At 38.1% G+C, this 9,394-nt stretch overlaps 1 long non-coding RNA gene across 1 annotated transcript; it reads right to left on the bottom strand.

Annotated features, from left to right (window-relative positions):
* Positions 1-1,600: 1,600 nt before the first annotated feature.
* On the bottom strand, positions 1,601-7,876 carry LOC141545774 (uncharacterized). The gene is made up of 2 exons (XR_012483135.1): positions 6,874-7,876; positions 1,601-2,275 (listed from the first exon to the last, which is right to left on the bottom strand). It is a non-coding gene; the product is annotated as an uncharacterized LOC141545774 (long non-coding RNA).
* Between the last annotated feature and the right edge of the window lie 1,518 nt (positions 7,877-9,394).

The following is a 9,394-nucleotide window of genomic DNA, read 5'->3' as shown; positions in this document are numbered from 1 at the left end:
CCAGAGAGGAGACGTGGCATTCATTCATTCATTCAACAAACAGTTATTAAGTGCCTTCTTATGTGCAAAGCATTGGCAAACAAATGAAAGAGTTGAGGCCATAGTCTGCTTCCCTCACTGTGCCCTCATCGTTACATTATTGAGGATAATGTAAGCTCTTTGAGGAAAAAGATGTCTTTATTTTTTTTTTAAGTGCTTATCCCCATATTTAGCAAGTAATCTTATCCACGATATGCAGTGAACACATGGCTATTGGATTGGATTGCAAAAGGTGTCTTGATGGGGAAAAAAACAAAAACAAAACAAATAAACAAAAAAAAAAACCCCACTGAATAATATTCCAATTGGAAAGGTGAAGAGAAGAGTATCTTATAGGGATAGAGTCCAGTGGTCCTCAAACTTTTTAAATAGGGGGCCAGTTCACTGTCCCTCAGACTGTGGGAGGCCGGACTATAGTAAAAACAAAAGCTCACACTCTGTCTCCGCTCCTCAGCCCATTTCCCATAACCCAGTGGGCCGTATAAACGTTCTCAGCCCGCCGCATCTGGCCCCTGGGCCATAGTTTGAGAACCCCTAGATAGACCATGATTTCATTGATATTCCCAAGTTGGGAAATTCTCTCTACATGTCAGGTCAGCACCTTGTCATCATCAAGTTACAGTTTTGGAGAACTACCCAGCACGCTGAGAAGCTAAATGATTTCCTTAGAATCACACAGTCCATTTGTGACAGAGGCAGGATCTTCTTGGTCATCCTGGCTTCCACATCTCCACTTACTTTATCCACTATCGCATACTCATTTTCTCTTCTTCCCACAGGAGTCATTCAGCAGTCTGATCCAAAGGGTATATCTCCTTTGTTGATCATGAGGGAATATATAGAGAGTGAGAGTTACTTAAAGTTACTGTTGGGTTTAAGATTGGGTATGTCTACTGAGCGGTAGAAAACAAAAAAGAACAGAATGGAACAGAAGATGGGTATGGAAACATAATGGCTCTGGAAAGGTAGAAATAAGTATGGGCAAGAGTTTGTAAAATGAATGCCAGAAATTTTGTACAGGGCATAGGATTCAAACAATAGAATCACAGATTTAGAATGGAAGAGGCTTCAGAGGTCAGGGAGTCCAGGCCCTCATTTTTACAAGGAAGGAAACTGAGGACCAAAGAAAGGATTTCTTTCTCTAATAGGAGAAATTCGGCCGCCTTTAAGGATACATCCTCCTTTGTTGATTAAGAGGATAATTGTAGGGCACACATGACTTTTCCAGAGTGACATAAGTAAGAGATATCAGAAGCAGGATTTGAAATTAGATTTTTTGATCCCAGATTTAATGCTTTTTTAATGGTATATCCTATTATGTGCAAAATACCATAATAAATTCTAGGGGTAAGTGTTAGATTTCTCAACATGGAAATTCCCTCCAGGAATACAGATGATCATCTTCTCTGTAACTTATAGGCAGGTGTCCAGGACATAGAGAGGTTAAGTGACTCACCCACAGTCATATACCTAATATGTGTCAAAAAAAATACTTGAACCCAAGGCCAGTCCTCTATTGTCATCGACATGATGCAGATACAAAGACAAAAAGAAAACTGTGTGATTTCAAAGAGCTTATATTTTACTGCTAGCATCACTTAAACTCTGGGATTCTGTTCATATATAAAACGAAGGGGTTATACTAGATGACTCCTAAGGTCCCATTCATTTATTTCTAAAGCTGACATTGTATAATTCAACTTGGGCTGGATGATCTCTTTCTGTTGATGTTTCCTGAAGCTTCTTGACTGCTCCTAGTCCCGATGACTCTCATTTGACATGTCTTCCCTAAATCGATAGTCAGGTGATTACTTAGTTTGTCTTTCCCTGAAAATACTGTGACTGATTCTCTAGAGTATCTTGGCCTTGACCCATTGGTGACATGGAACCAACAATACTGTCTCCCTTTAGCTGTCTGATTCTTGATTAGGAAATCTACAGACTTTTGAAAGAGCAGTGGGAAGTCACCAGGGTAGCGTGGAGAAGGAGGAAATTAATTGGATTTGAAGGATGGATGTCAGAACAACTGCCATATTAATGGAGGCATTCAATAGGGGGAGGAAGTTGTCTGATCCTCTGGTAATTGAACTTTAAAGAGAGTCTTGTCTGGCCCCAAGTGGATGAATGCAATGATCTTTTGTCTAGCAGGACTGAAGCTGGTGATCTGTCATTGAGACTTTCAAAGTGTCATTAATTGCAGGACCAGGAAAATTTTGGCTCAGTTCAGTGCTTCTTCCTAAGGTTGTAAAAGAAAACAAAAGGAAGGAAAGATGAGGGTAGTCACAATGAAACAATGTGCTTTAAAGGAAAGACTTTTTTGATTCTGGAGTCAGAAAATCTGGGTTCGATTCCTACCCCTTGCAGAATGAGAATACTCATTTTATAGAGAAGGTTTCTGAAGGTCCTTAGAGCTCCATAGAAAGGATTCTTTGACTCTTCTCTGCGCCACGTATTACCTTTGTGACAAGGCCATTGAATTCAGCAAGCATTTATTAAACGCTTCCTGTGTGCTAGACACAGAATATAAAACCACTGATGAGACTGCTCTCAATGAGATTCCATCTACATAAAATGGGGGGAATTGGACAAAATGACTTGTAAAGTTTCCTCTACTTGTCAATCACATTAATCCTAAAGTTAGAGGGACATAGAGAAGAGTGAAAAAAATTAGAACAGACAAAAAGTTTCTGAGGGAAAGACTCTTGAGATAATATAGTCCAATGCTTTCATTTTAAATTGGAGGAAAGTAGGCCTAGAGAAAAGAAAGGAAGCCACAAAGACAATTAATAGTGGGGTGGGTTGACCATCCCCTCTTCTGACAGCTGGACTATAGCATCATGGTGGGGGAAATTCTACAAAGGTGAAGGAGAATGCATTGAATACAGCACTGGGCAAGGAACCAGAAATCCCTGTATTTTAATTGTAATTTAGACTTAATAGATGTGTGAACCTGTGAAATTCACATAATGTCTCTCAGTCATACTTTTTCATTTGTAAAATGGGATAAAAATTTGGTCTCAAAGGGTTGTTTTAAGGATCCAGTGAGATTAAGTACATAGAATGCTTGCAAACCTTGAACTGCTCTTTGTCAGTGTGGTTGTGGCTATCTCTCTGTCTCTTTTTCCCACTCCCCTCCTCCTTCTCTGTTTTTCTCTCTCTGTCTCTATCTCTGTCTCTCTGTCTCCCTTGCTTCGGTCTTCCCTTTCCCTTTCCTCTTTCTTTTATTCCTCTCCCCCTTCTGTCTCTCCTTCTCTGTTTCTCTCTCTCTCTCTGTCTCTCTCTCTCTCTTCCATCTTCCTTCTCCCTTTCTTCTTTCTCTTCCTCCTCTCTCCCCATTCTGTCTCTCCTTCTCTGTTTCTCTCTCTCTCTCTGTCTCTCTCTCTCTTCCATCTTCCTTCTCCCTTTCTTCTTTCTCTTCCTCCTCTCTCCCCATTCTGTCTCTCCTTCTCTGTTTCTCTCTCTCTCTCTTCCATCTTCCTTCTCCCTTTCTTCTTTCTCTTCCTTCTCTCTCCCCATTCTGTCTCTCCTTCTCTGTTTCTCTTTCTGTTTCTTTCCCTTTGTGATAGTAAAGAAGCAAGATAAAGTGTTCCCCTGGAAAGGGTGAATTTGGCCATTTATTCTGCTGTGTCACTCTGATGGCTAGGTGGCACACTGAATAGAGCACCAGCCCTGAAGTCAGGAGGATCTGAGTTCAAATTTGACCTCAGACACTTAACACTTCCTAGCTGTGTGACCCTAGATAAGTCAACCCCAATTGCCTCAGCAAAAAAAGGCCAAGATTTAGAAATATTTCTTTACAAGAGCAGCTAGGTAGCACAATGGGTAGAGCACCAGCCCTGAAGTCAGGAGGACCTGAGTTCAGGCCTCAGACACTTAACACTTCCTAGCTGTGTGATCCTGGGTAGCTTAGTAACTATTTGGCAATAAAGCCAAAACTGAGGCGGAGGAGTTAATAATTAAGAAAACCTAAGCTCCAATCTTATCATTTTTAGATAAGATTGGAGAGGAACCTTACAAATTGGGGTCTCATGGTTCTAAGTGGAGATGCCCACCAAGTGGAGCTCTAGGACCCACTCGATTTTCTTTCTCAGAAGAGAGGGAATGCCTGGAAAATGTCCAGTGAAAAAGTTTGAGAATTGGGACCTTGAAAAGTCATAAATCAGAATCAGAGCTCTCATGAGACTATGGAGCAGGTTAGAAACCTATGGGGGGGGGCAGGACACACCAGCGCATGAAATTGATCTCTGTACTAAAGCTTTTGTCTTGGGCAATCTTTTTCTTGTTATCATTCAGCTGGTGCCATATTTAATTTGCCTGTTCCAACCTCTAATTCTTTTGAGCAGTCCCTGGGAATAGATTTGCCATTCTGTAAGATGGAATCTAGGACATGATCATAATTATTATTATTATTATCCTGGAAGACAAAGAAATCTATCAATTTATCTCCTTCCTGTTGCCTATTATAATAACTCAAGCCCTGTCCTGGCTACCTCCTTTAAAGGACAAGATAATGACATGGCTGGGAATTATGTCTATCCTCCCACCCCAAAGCATTTGACTTTTCTTCAGCATGAAAAGATCAAACTGCCTTCAAAAGACTTTTTTGAATAATGACTTTGGCTTGGTGCAGTTGCATCTAGCTGTACAATATAAGCTTCTCAAGGATAGAGTTTTGTGTTTATGTTTGTGTGCCCAGTACGCAGCACGGTAAAGTTTATTGAGATAATTTGTGAAAAAAGAAGGTTAATCCTTTTGGCTTCATTCATATAGTTCAATTCTGCATCTTTCTCAGGCTGCAGTGGGAAAGGTGACCAACATATTGATGAATTAGGCTCTGCTCCACACTTCTCCTTTCCTTATCTCGTCTCACGTCTCATCCTCACATCTCAGTTTCCTTATCTGTAAAATGAGCTGAAGAAAGAAATGGCAAACCACTCTAAGAGCAGTAGATAAACACACATATGTATTTATGTATATATATATATGTATTTATGTATATTTAGGTACATACATGCATTTATATGTATATATACATATAGGTGTGTATATATGCATTTATGTGTATATGTATACAGGTATACATATATGTGTATATATGCATTTATAGGTATATATATATGTATATATTTATATGTATACATGTATACACATATGTGTATATGTATTTATATGTATATATACATGTACACATATATGTGTGTATATATATATATATACATATATATATATATATGTATATATATATATATATATATATATATATATATATATATATATATATATATATATATATGTATGTATTAAAATCCAACCTCTGATAATAGTTTTGTGACTGTGGACAAGTCACTTGGAAATAACAATGGTAGAGAAGAAACAGAAATATAAATAAAAGAAAGGAAGAAAAAATGAAAACAAACATTTTCTGATTCAGGACCCATTATTTGGGTCATGACACTTTACATCCCAGGAAATTCTCTAAATCTACAATTTGCAGAACAATTGCTGACATGCATTGTAGAGGGAGTTTCCTACATAAATGAGATCATAAGAAATGAACTTAGCCCAAGAAGCGCTCAAAAGTCGCTACTTAAGGGGACTGCTATGAAAGGAATTTCTTTTCTGGGCTTGAGAATATACTAAGTGACCTCAGCATAACTAGGAAAACATTTTCTAAGCCTTAAAGTCCCATGTAAACTATTAATGATAGTAACAATAACATTATTAATAAGCTGCTTTTATATATTACTTCTTGAGTCAAATACTGTTAAGTGCCTGTCATATAGTATGTAAGTAAAATATGCTTTATTAATATTTCATTGATCATCACAACCCTAGGAGGTAAGTGTTGAAGAAACTTAAGGGAAGTGACTTATCCAAAGTCATATTACCTAATAAGTTTTTGAGCTTACATTTGGACTCAAGTCTTCTTGACTCCAGACTCGGTGTTCTATCCATTGCAAAAAATACCTGCATCTGAAGTGGACTTAGTTATCCACATCCAATCATGGGATCTGAATTCTAGAATTGGGAGTTCAACTCTCTATCATTTTACAGATTAGGAAACTGAGGTCTAGAGAAATTAAGGGATGTGACCCGAAGTCCCCCAGGTAGTAAGTGGCAGAGCCAGAATCTCAGCTCAGAGCACAGTCCTATTGAATAGTGAAGAATTCCATGATGTCTCAAAGTAACATTTATTACTTCTTTCCCTATTGCTCAGTGAATGAGATCTCTGATGATTTTCTTTCTTTTTTTTTAATAGCTTTTTATTTACCAGATGTATGCATAGATAATTTTTCAGCATTGACAATTGCAAACTTTTGTTCCAACTTTTCCCCTCCTCTCCCTACCCCCGATGGCAAATTGACCAATACATGTTAAATATGTTAAAGCATAAGTTAAATACAATATATGTATACATGCCCAAACAGTTATTTTAGTGTACAAAAAGAATCGGACTTTGAAATAGTATACAATTAACCTGTGAAGAAAATAAAAAAATGTAGGCAGACAAAAATAGAGGGATTGGGAATTCTTCTCTGATGATTTTCCAGTTCTTCTGAATTAAAAAACCAGGAGGAGAATAGATGGACCTGTTGATGCAAAGGGAAGGAAGGAAAGAGACCTCATCCTTCTGGAAGGTTGGGATAGAGTGCTGTCTAGAGTTCAGAAATCTGCCCCATCTCTGATTATTCTCACTCTGTATTCACATCACAAAGAAAGGAAAAATCTCGAGTGTTGGGCCATAATTCATGAGAAAAAGTGAGAAATAACTCATAGGTGAAAGTGAGCCAGGGGAAGAGTAATGGTGTTACTCGGTGTTCCACAGCTATGTACCTGGAGGAACAACGAAGCTTGATCAATGATAGCTCAGGTGGAGGGGATGTGAGATGATGATGAACAGGCAAGAGAGGGTTCTCTGCTGGGAGAATGATGATCTTTTTATCCCCAGAGTCCACGTAGCCCAGGCCCGCAGGTGAAGTTGGGACGATTGATGATCGCCGATGTCCAAGCCGTCAACAGCAATTCCGAGCTGTGTGCCATGCGTGAGCAGCTCTTATTGCTTGAGACAGCTTCATTACAACAGGCCCATTCTTCACTTAACGGCAGACCTTCTCCCATCATCCCAAGATGAATGGGCAAACGGCTCGCAATCTATATGTTTTCAATATGATGCTCTCTATTATTGTCCTCTGACCAGCTTGGGTTTATGTCTCCTGTGCCTCTCTCATTCGAACTGTGGTAAAGAAGATCTCGGGTCATCACTCCTCAGTCACTGAATCAGTGAAGAAGCTCCCCCTGATGGCATCTGTTGGCTGGGGCAGCTCCAGCAGGATGTGACCTGACATTCAGTGTACCAAGGGTGGATGGACCTCGACTGCTGTATCCAAGTGAGAGGTGGGGAAGGGCAGCATCCTCTGAAAGATTGCTCATTTCCAAATAGTCCCTACTCTGCTCTTGCCTTCTCTTTTGATAACCAGCCTTGAATCCATGGCTGAGGAGGGAATTGTAGAAAAGGAGCCTTTGACCGTGGGTCAATAGGGAATCAGTAAAGCTGAATTCTGTACTGGCAAGAAAAAAAAATGAATGACAAACAGGAGAAATTTAAAATTGAGTATTAAATTTACTTTGATATCTTCTATCTATTTTTTAAAGTTCACAGTGAAAGATTCTCTAAATATCTCAGGATACAGGTAACTGAATTTTCTGCTTCATGACATGGCTGAGTTATAGGATCTTAGATCGAGAACATTTAGTCTAGCATGTTCATTTTACAGATGGGAAATTAGTCTCAGAGAAGAAGAACATACTGGAGTCAGATGAAGTTTGTGAACTCCACTTTAGAATCTTGTTTTTAAGGGCATGAGGATCACAAAGAGAAGCAATTAAATTTGCTATGGTTACCAAAATATAAGAACTAAACAATTTCCCAGACCCCAGGTTAAGAACTCCTTGTCTACATCTTTGTTCATGAGTTGATTCAGCCTGTTGTGAGGAAGAGTTTCATTAAGGTAATCTCCAATCTGGTTTCATTGAAACACACTTGTTTTTCAGCTTTCAGCTGCTGTCCTCTTATAGACAATCAGAGAACCAAATTTCTGTTCTTCTGCTTGATGCACTCTTCCTGAGACTCAGCATTCAAAAGTCCTTAGAGCAGTCTAGAAGTGATCTGAGCAGTGTTAGAAGAACTCAAGGAAAGATAAAAGGGCAGAGAAAGGTGATGATGTCAAAAAAAGAAAGAAAGAAAAGAAGAAGGCCATTGGAGTATTTAAAAAAGTGTATAGGGAAGTACAGAAGAAAAAAAGATGAAGAAAATTCATAAGGAAATGCAAAATGCAGATAAGATAGTTTTGAAAGTGGGTTGAATTATATATATATGTGTGTGTATGTCAAAGAAAAGAGTATGGGATAATAATTCTTATTTTCATAATCTTTTCTGTGTTCTACTTATAGAAATACTCATTTTTGGTACCTGTTAATTTCATAATTGAATGTATTTTAAAAATTCAATGTGATAAAAGTATGGTTTCATACACAAGACGCAGTGTGGTAGAATGAAAAAAAATGCTGACTTGGGAAGAGGAGGCTCTGAGTTCAAATCCTGTTTCTGATTGACTGTTTCCTGTGTGATTTTGAGTAAACTACTTATTCTTGGTTTCTTCATATGGAAAATGAGAAGACTAGACTATATGGTTTCTATGATCTTTTCCTGCTCTAAACTGTGATTACTAAGGAAGTAGTATTTTTGAAGTTCCCTTAGTAAAGAGAAACCCCATGAGGTACAGTGATTGGCACAGTGGTAAGCTCTTAACTAATGCTTGTTCACTTGACTTGAGGCCACAAATTACTAATTTTTCCTGATATCAAGCTAAAAGTTGCCTCTTTTTACCTTAATGATGACTTGATCTGCCCTCTGGGGCCAAATAGAATGAATTTTTTCTCTTCTACAGGAGAGCTCATCAAATTCTTGAAGAAAACTATTCTTTCCTTCCAGGGCTTCTCTTTTTTGCATTTAACATACAGAGTTTCTTCCACTGATCTTTATATGATAGGTTTTCCAGTTTTCTTACCATTAATTTTATTTTCTTCTCTCTCTCTCTCTCTCTCTCTCTCTCTCTCTCTCTCTCTCTCTCTCTCTATATATATATATATATATATATATATATATATATTTATACACACGCACATATATATATGCTAACTTAATTAATTTCCCCTAAAATATATTTCTTGACATGAATCTCCTGATATAATCTGAAAAGAGCCAGAATTCATTAGAATTATAATCATCCTTGTTTAGACATTGCAACTATCCTTAATAATTCTAGAATAGACAGCTTTTTTACCTGTCATGTTA

The sequence above is a fragment of the Sminthopsis crassicaudata genome, chromosome 6, assembly GCF_048593235.1.
Source record: "Sminthopsis crassicaudata isolate SCR6 chromosome 6, ASM4859323v1, whole genome shotgun sequence".
NCBI classification, from domain to species: domain Eukaryota; kingdom Metazoa; phylum Chordata; class Mammalia; order Dasyuromorphia; family Dasyuridae; genus Sminthopsis; species Sminthopsis crassicaudata.
Note: the sequence above shows the minus strand (reverse complement) of the source record. Positions and strands in the feature narration are given on the sequence as shown.